Source organism: Bidens hawaiensis, unplaced genomic scaffold, assembly GCF_021521415.1.
Source record: "Bidens hawaiensis isolate Kalapana, Puna unplaced genomic scaffold, B.hawaiensis_p1.1 tig00024494_1, whole genome shotgun sequence".
Lineage (NCBI taxonomy): Eukaryota > Viridiplantae > Streptophyta > Magnoliopsida > Asterales > Asteraceae > Bidens > Bidens hawaiensis.
The window spans coordinates 153,265-162,843 of NW_027493875.1; positions in this window are offsets into that span (position 1 = coordinate 153,265).

The following is a 9,579-nucleotide window of genomic DNA, read 5'->3' on the forward strand; positions in this document are numbered from 1 at the left end:
GCCTGCCCAAAATAACATTGCAATAAGAAAGGTTATCTATAACACAAAATTGTTTATAAGAATTTAACCCTTCGATGTATATTGGGAGTTTGATGTCCCCCAATGTCTTCTTGGTTTCGCCACTGAAGCCAACAAGCACCGACGTTCTCGGGATGATATCTGAGTCTGGGATGTTCATCTTTGAAGGACATCGTGTTGGATGATCTTGACCGAGCATCAACCATCGACTAGGATCCTGCGTACATAATGGTTAGCAATAAACAAAGTAACAATCAAACCTCACGATGTAGATCTTGGATGCTTGATTTATCTTCTTCATCAAAGAAGATCCTTTTGACTGTTGTCAAAGTGGTGGATATAACCGGTCGACCTCCGTTATCTAACTTGGTCTTCTTAGCCAACCACTTAGCTGCATAGAAGGAAGTTCCACATATGTCTGAGCCTCCAAAAATGAAGTTAATCACTTGAGCAACTGGTGGGCGCGAAGTTGCTTTTTGAGGAATCTCTTAAAGATCTTGGATCCTGGACTTTTTTCTGCCCAACAGTTCCTTAAAATGGCCCTTTCTTAGGAGGTATACAATTTCCCTCCTCAAACCGTTGCAATCGTCCATCATGTGACCAAAATCCTCATAGAAAGCGCACCATTTGGTTGACTTCTCGTTCTTTCGAGGCCACCTTGCATTCTCGCCTAGATCCTTCATGGCACAAATCAAGCCATGGGTATCTACGGAGAAGCAACATTTTGAGATTTTGGGGTAATCCTCATCATCATCTCCTTCTTTAACAGCTCGAACGTTTTGATTGTTGAATTTGGAGTACAGCTTCGAATTGTTGTTTCTGTATGAGGATCCTTTATTCTTGTCAGGGGATTCTTGCTTTGTTTGAGCCCCTAATCGTTCTTGGATCCTTTTGTCATCATCCAGCCGTAGGAACCTTAATGCTCTGTTCCTTACTTCATCCAAAGTCCTGCAAGGAGTCATCACAAGATCATCATAAAAGGGGGAGCTCTTCTGAATTACCATCTTGAACGCTTCAACAGTAGTGTTTTGGACAAAAATCTGCTTAGGATAATGTATCCAAATACGTAGTTGTGAGGTATAGTGCTATGATGATATTAATGATTGTATGAATGAAATTGAGATGAACACATCGATTTGTTGCAAGGAAAAACCCCTTGATCTTGATTAGATCAAAGAAAAAAAACCCCGGGTGATGACAACTCGTCGATCACCACTTTATTAATATAAAAAAGGTTACAACAGGTGGAGTTATATATCAATGAATACAGAGATACTAAGTGTGTGTGGTTACAGAGAATAATCAGATAGAGTATGCGAGTGTGCTTATGTGTTTTTTCTAGCATTGATCTTAACTTAATTTAAATAATAATAGAAAATAACAACTAATTCCTACTAATCCGCTATCTTCTCCACTCTCTTCCTTCATGTATTTGACAACGTGCTTGAGGAGTCCAAGTAGCAAATTAGGCGGTGGACTGAGTCTTAGATCCGTTACCTTCATCAAACAACAACCTACACACATGAAACAATTGTTAATAATGCCAACTTCTGAGGATCCTTGATCCTGTCACGGTTCCGGAGCCCTTCAGAAGGATAACAGATCCAGATCTGTCAGCAAGAATAACATATCCTCAGTGTCAGATTATTTTCCCTAACAATTGCCCCCCCCAAAATGGCGGGTGTCTATGCTTTACAGCTAGCATTTTGAAATTTGAATCCTGCAAAAAGTAGATGATTAGACATATGCCAGGGGTCATTATTATCAAACCCTCGAAATTAATTATCACCGCCTATATATGCAATCCCTATAACCCTTTTATAACCACATATCCAGGCGGCTCATCTGGTATCCTTTCTTCTCTCTTCATTCTTTTAATTTTTCCGATAACAATGTCAGTCGCTTCTTCTTCTTCCCCTCCTTCTAATCCGTTCGACCAATCCTCTGATGAATTCGGGTTGACAGAGATGCAGCCTCAAGACCTTATAGCCAATCCATCCATCGAAATCTGTAAGCTCACAGATCCCGAAATTGATGAGTTTTGCTCACTGTTTCCATCGGGAACCATATTCCGACCATATGATTCCGGCATCCGTTGTGATATCTGTTCTCAAACTTGGGTGTGTTTTCCAGCTTACCCTTTTCTCATTGGTTATCAATATTTGTTCCCTCTTTTCACACAAAGCTTCTTAGATTCCACTGGCATATCCTACATCCAGGTTATGCCTATGCTTTGGAGAGTCCTTGGCACCATTGAAAGAATTATCGAAGAGGAAAAAGTTGACTTCGGCCTTCAAGAGTTGTATCACCTTTATACCCTTACTACCCACGGTCCTGCCCAATTGATATTGAAATCCAAACCTCGAGAACCCCATACGATTCTGAAAGTCACCTTGAATGATTCCTTTTGGAGGAATCAGTTTTTCTTAGTGAAGCGTGACTCCATACCCGGTGGGACCGATTTGCCTTTAAAATTGGTCAGAAAGGGTAGGATCCTGGATCCTTAACAAAGATATGATCCATGATCACTGATCTAACTTTAAATCTTCTTTATTTGCAGTTGAAAACTTCGCTTCTTTGGCTTAGCTACCAGGAAAAGAAGAGAAAACAAAACGGTTCCTTGCACTGACTTCTGAGGTTAGAACTTTTCAAGCCCGATTTGTTGAAGCTTTCTATGAGATCTCCTTAGACTCCGATATGTCAAGTAAGTTTATAATAATTTAAAATAAATAAAATTAGATAGAATACTTATCTGTTGACTTAATCTTGTAGGTGCCAAGAAGTCTCAAAAGTCTGCCAGCAAGTTCTCCTTGGAGGACATAGATAGTATGGTTACTCCTCAAGATATCAAGAAAGAAGCTTTGAAGGCAGCAACAAGTTCTGAGCCGAAACCGCAACTACCAGAGCCAAGCCAGCCGCTTCTAAGAGAAAGAGATCCTCTGAGCCTGAAATCCACTTCGATGTGGTCCTCAATGTAAGTACCCCGTATCCTGCTGTTTCGGATTTAAGGATCCAATATCCTTCTAATCCTTATTTCTGATGGTTACAGGCCATGAACGCTTTCAAGGATCATTAAGAAAAGAAAGTGAACCAGATGGGTGAGAAGTTGTCCAGGCTGGGAAATGCTGTGGTTGCCAAGGATAAAGCTTTGATCCAGCTTTCTAAGGACAAAAAGCAGTTGGAGGATCAACTATCCTTAGCAGAACCTCAACGCCAAGAAGAAGTGAAGCATGCTACAGAAGAGGCTAAGATGTGGGCTGCTAGGTCGGTGTTTCAAGCGAGGGTTAAGATGGCAATGGAGGCCGGTGATCCCGCTTTTGACAAAACGACCTGGGAAGTGAAGAAGTGTAAGACTGCTTTGGCGGCTCTTGGTGGCGAAGAGGATGCGGACATGGCTGAGGAGAATGAGGTTGGAATCAGTGGAGTCAAGGATGCGGTGGAAGCCGGTGAAGGAGCGGGTGCCGCGGAAGGGGAGGAAGCAGCATGAATGGACGATGAAGGATATTGAAGACAAGGCCCGAGCCCATTTTTTTTCTGTTGTTGTTTTTAATGGATGATTTGGTTGTAACAAACAATAGTAATTAGGATATAAGGATCACTGATCCTCAAGAAAATTTCCAGGGGTACCGAAGGTGGATGGATCCTCTGTTTGTGGGGATGAAGCCTTTGATGCCTCTGACTTTTATTTTCCTGCACTTTAAGAACAATTAGTAACACCTGCTTAACCCGGGTGGATGGTCCATTTTTCATATGGTGAAATCCGAGTTAAGGATTTTGGACAAGTCCAGGTGACTTATGTTAATAATATTATGAAACTTTTGATTATTTGCTTGTTATTTATTATTTTAAAAGTTTGTCTATTATAGTCTTAGCTTTATTAAAAATTTTAAGAAACAATCTTGAGCAAACATTTTAGGATAGAAGATCCTTAAAAAAAAACTTTAGGATAGAATATCCTTAGAAAAAATTCAAAGATCTGAAATTTTTAAACCAGAAGTATTTATAAAAATCTCAGTTAAACAAATGTAAATGGGCAAAAAGAAATCATACCATAAGGTCTAAGTAGACCTAAGTTACCATAATTATACAACCTTCGGTGATCCTTGTAGAAATAAGCTAAGGATTTTGAATCCATAAGTCTTGATTCTTGTTATTGAACTCAGAACATCTGTTGCAAAGAGCTTATAAGATTAATTGGGGTTAAACCCATTAAGCTGGGGACAAGCCCAAATAATAAACTGGGGACATGCCCGTGCAACTGGGGACATGCCCGTGCAACTGGGGACAAGCCCGTGAACTGGGGACAAGGTCGTGAACTGGGGACAAGCCCAAACTGAGGACTGGCCCAATATACGGATGTTAACTGGGGACTCTCCTAAACCGGGATTTAGCCCAAACGTGAGATAACATGAAAATATTATAAACCGGTGGTATGGTACGTCTACCATAAATCGTAGGATTCTCCATATAGCCGAAGACAACGAAATTGTCAGCCACTAAGCGTGTACTGGTCCCGCTGCCCTGGACTATACGTTGGATAACGTGCACTCCAGGCGAGAATGTAGAAACTCTAATTAATAAGAAAGGTGAAAACCTTTAAACCTTGGAGGATATGACCATCGGGGGTCATACCCATTCGTGGGCTAGGCCAAGGGAAATAGTTTAGTACCTTAAAAGTAAAGGAGAGGTGGCCAACCTCTTTATCATTGAATATCTTATAAATACCCTACATTGTTACTTAAAACTCGGAAAATACAAATGTTAAGAATGTGTTATCCTTAAATAAGCAAAAATTAAAAATGAGTAAATGATTAGATAGTTATTACCGATTTTAGAATCCTTGACCCTTTAAGGATACTCAATACTCAGAGAATACTTGATCCTAATCAGAAAAAGTATTTCTTGATGTGGATAGCATTCCACGCTCTTGGTAACCTTGCCTTCCATAGTGAGAAAATGATATGCCCCCTTTCCTGCCTCCGATTCAATCAAATAAGGACTTTCCCACTTGGGTGCTAGCTTCCCATCTGCCGGATTGGTTGTATTCAGGAAGGCTTTTCTCAAGACTAGATCTTCTTCTTGAAATCTACTTATCCTGATATTCTTATTGTATGCCCTAGCTACCCTTTGTTGATATGCCGTCATTCTGATCTTGGCTAGGTCTTTGAGTTCTTCAACTGTATCTAAGTCTTCAAGAAGAATTTCTTCGTTGGCCTCAGGATCACGGATGCTTGTTTTGGCTGTAGAAACCACCATTTATGTAGGGATAACTGCTTCTGATCCAAACACCAATAAGAAGGGTGTTTGGCCTGTTGCATTCTTGGGTGTTGTCCTGTCAGCCCAGAGAACATAAGGTAGCTCTTCAGCCCACTTTCCTTTCTTGGATCCTAGCTTCTTTTTCAGGTTGTTGATGATGATCTTGTTGCTTGATTCTGCCTGGCCATTAGCTTGAGGATGCACTGGAGTTGACGTAATCATCATGATGCCCCAACTGTCACAAAAGTTAGTGGTTCTTTTCCCGATAAACTGGGAACCATTGTCGCAAATAATTACTGAAGGGATACCAAATCTAGTAATAATATTCCTTTTAATGAAGGATATCACCTCTTTTTCGCGAACTTGTACAAAATCTTCTGCTTCTATCCATTTTGAAAAATAATCAGTCATTGCCAGCTTGAATACTTTTCCTCCTGGTGCCTTAGCTAGCTTACCCACAATATCCATGCCCCATTTCATGAAAGGCCATGATGAGGATATAGGATACATAGGTTCTGCTGGTTGATGTAGAATGTTTGCATGCCTTTGACAAGCATCACATTTCTTTGAGTACTCCATGGCATCTCTCTTCATTGTCGGCCAGAGGATTGGGATCTTCGTATCTTTTGGAATTTTCAAGGATGAGGCTAATTTCGCTAAGGCATCTACCCCAACATTTTCTTCTCTTGGTACCTGAAAGATACTAAACAACTTGAAGGATTTTGCTAACTCCTTCACAACTTCTAAATATTTGATCATTTTTTCACCTTTCACGGTATAAGAACCGTTAAAGTGGTTAGTTATAAGTAAAGAATCCATATATACTTGAAGACACCTGATCCTCATCTTTTTAGCTAAAAGTAAACCTGCGATAAGTGCTTCGTATTCTGCCTCGTTGTTGGTGGCTTGGAATGCACATGCAATGGACTAGGGTATTATGTCCCATTGTGGCGATTTCAGTAGTATGCCCAATCACGTTCCTCTTACGTTGGATGCTCCATTTGTGAAGAGGATCCAAGGATCCTTGGTTTCTTATAGTTGTTGGACCTCTAGATCAGCTTCCTTTTGCATATCACTACTGAAATCAACCACAAAGTCTGCGAGTGCTTATGACTTGATGGCTGTTCTGGACTCATATTGAATATTGTATGCACTCAATTTCACAGCCCACTTGGCCATTCTTTCTGACAATTCTGGCTTTCTAAGAACATTCTTAACAGGATAGTTAGTTCTCAAAATAATAGTATGGGTTTCGAAGTAATGTCTCAATTTAGTAAAAGCCATAATAAGTGAAAGAATTAATTTTTCTAAATGAGAATACCTGGCTTCCGCATCTAAAAGACTTTTACTTACATAATAAACAGGATGTTGTTCACCTTCATGATCCTTAACAAGGACGACACTTACTGCATTTCCTGAAACAGCTAGGTATAGATATAAGGATTCTCCATCCACCGGCTTCATCAGAGCTGGTGCTGAGGATAAGTAATCCTTTAAGGGTTTAAGGGCGACTTCATGCTTCTCTGTCCATTCGAACTTCTTGTTTTTCCTAAGAATGTCATAGAAGTATTTGCACTTCTCCGAGGATTTGGAAATGAATCTGTTGAAAGCAGCTATTCTCCCCGTCAATCTTTGGACATCCTTAGCATTCACCGGGGACTTCAAGTTGATGATGGCTTCTATCTGTTCGGGGCTTGCCTCTATTCCTCTTTTGGTCACCATGTATCCTAAGAACTTCCCAGCTTTGACACCAAAATGGCACTTTGAAGGATTCAGCTTCATGTTGTAATGACTCAGGATGTTGAAATCTTTTTCAAGATCTTTGAGGTGATCATCAGCTTTCTTTGACTTCACCACCATGTCGTCTATGTAGACTTTCATGGTTTTGCCTAGCTAATCCTTGGACATCATGTTGACCAGTCTTTGATATGTTTGCCCTGCATTTCTTAGTCCAAACGGCATAGCAATATAACAGTATATGCCGGTAGGAGTCATGAATGTTGTATCCTCTTGATTAGATGTTCCATCTGAATTTGTTGAAATCAAGAGGAAGCATCCATAGAGGTGAGCATCTCATGTCCTGTCGTTGCATCCATCACGGAATCTATATGTGGTAACGGGAAAGGATCCTTGGGGCATGCCTTGTTTATATCAGTAAAATCGACAAACACCCTCCACTTTCCATTCTTTTTAGAAGCAATAACCACATTAGCTAACCATCGAGGATACTTAACCTCTTTGATCATACCCGCCTTAAGAAGTTTTTCAACTTTTTCTTGTATGATCGTGTTCCTCTTGGGAGCGAATTTCCTTCGTTTCTGATGGACGGGTTTAACAGATATATCAAGGCCTAGCTTGTGAGTAATTACCTCCTTAGAAATACCTGTCATGTCTGAATGTTTGAAAGCAAATGTGGATTTTCTTCGCTTTAGGAAGGATATCATATCCTCCTCAATCTCACTAGAGATACCGGATCCTAGGAACACTTTCACATCTGGATCCTCGGGGTCCAAGGATACTTTCTTTAAGTCCTTTTCACGAGCTTCCAGCACGTCCCTAGGATGTTGTTGTGGTTGCTATGCTATCGTCTATTTAGCCGCTGGCTTCATTGATGAAGAATAGTAGTTCTTGGCTTCAACCTGGTCACCATCTATCCTTACTACTCCCCAAGGAGTTGGTAATTTGATGCATTGGTGGTACGTAGAGGCCACTGCCTTCATCCCATGTAGCCAAGGCCTGCCTAAAATAACATTGCAACAAGCAAGGTTATCTATAACATAAAATTTTTGGTAAGAGTTTAACCCTTCGATGAATATTGGGAGTTTGTTGTCCCCCAATGCTTTCTTGGTTTCACCACTGAAACCGAGTAACACCGATGTCCTTGGGATGATCTTCGAGTTTGGTATATTCATCTTCTGGAGCACATCCTGTTGAATGATGTTGACCGAGCTTCCACCATCGACAAGGATCCTGCGTACATAATGGTTAGCAATAAACAAAGTAACAATCAAACCGAAATGATGAGGATCCTGGATGCTTGATTTATCTTCTTCATCAAAGAAAATCCTTTTGTCTGTTGTCAAGGTGGTGGATATAAGTGGTCGTTCCCCGCTATCCAACTTGGTATGTTTGGCCAGCCTCTTAGCTGCGGAGAAAGAAGTTCCACATATGTCTGAGCCACCGGAAATGAAATTGATCACTTGAGTATCTGGTGGGGGTGGAGTTGCTTTTTGAGGAACATATTCAGGATCCTGGATCCTTGAATTTTTTCTTCCCAATAGTTCCTTGAAGTGGCCCTTGCTCAGGAGGTATCCAATTTCCCTCCTTAAACCGATACAATCGTCCGTCATGTGGCCAAATTCCTCATGTAAATCACACCATTTGGACTTGTCTCTGATGGTGGTTGACTTTTCATTCTTTCAGGGCCACCTCGCTTTCTCACCTAGATCATTCATGGCAAAAATTAAACCATGAGTATCTACTGAAAAGCAATATTCTGAGATGCTGGGGTAATCCTCATCATCATCATCCTCTTCTTCAATAGCTCGAACGTTTTGATTGTTGAATTTGGAGTAAGCATCGATTTGTTGTTCTTGTACGAGAACACTTGCTTCTTGTCGGGAGATTCTTGCTTTGTTTGATTCCCCAGATGGTCCTGGATCCTCTTGTCATCTTTCAACCGTATGAATCTGAGTGCCCTGTTTCTGAATTCATCTAAGGACCTGCAAGGAGTCATCACAAGATCATCATAAAAGGGGGAGCCCCTCTTAAGTCCCATCTTTAATGCTTCAACAACAGTAGCCATGTCAAGATTAGGGATTGCTAGAGCTTCCCTGCCAAACCTTGTAACAAAATCCCTAAGGGATTCATAACTAGGTTGGATAACTCGGTATAAATCACTAGTTAACTTCTCAAATTTCCTACTACAGGAAAATTGACTGTTGAACAAGTTAACTAAGTGTGAGAAAGAAGTAACTGAAAAGGGACGAAGACTTAGCAGCCATTTTAACGCAAATCCTGTCAGTGTGGACCCGAAACCCTTGCATAAACAAGCTTCCTTGAGTCTCTCAGGAATAGGATTGATTTCTATCCTTTCTCTGTACTGAGCTACTTGTTCCTCAAGATCAGTGGTCCCATCATAAGTCTTCATGTTAGGGGTCTGGAATCGCTTCGGGATATCAGCATCATAGATAGGTGGAGAAAATCTGGATAACTTGTGGCTCCCTTCTGGTATCTCGGGAATTGGAAGGATCACCCTGGGTACACTGGATATCAAATCCTTAAGCTTTTGTAGTTCCTTAGCCA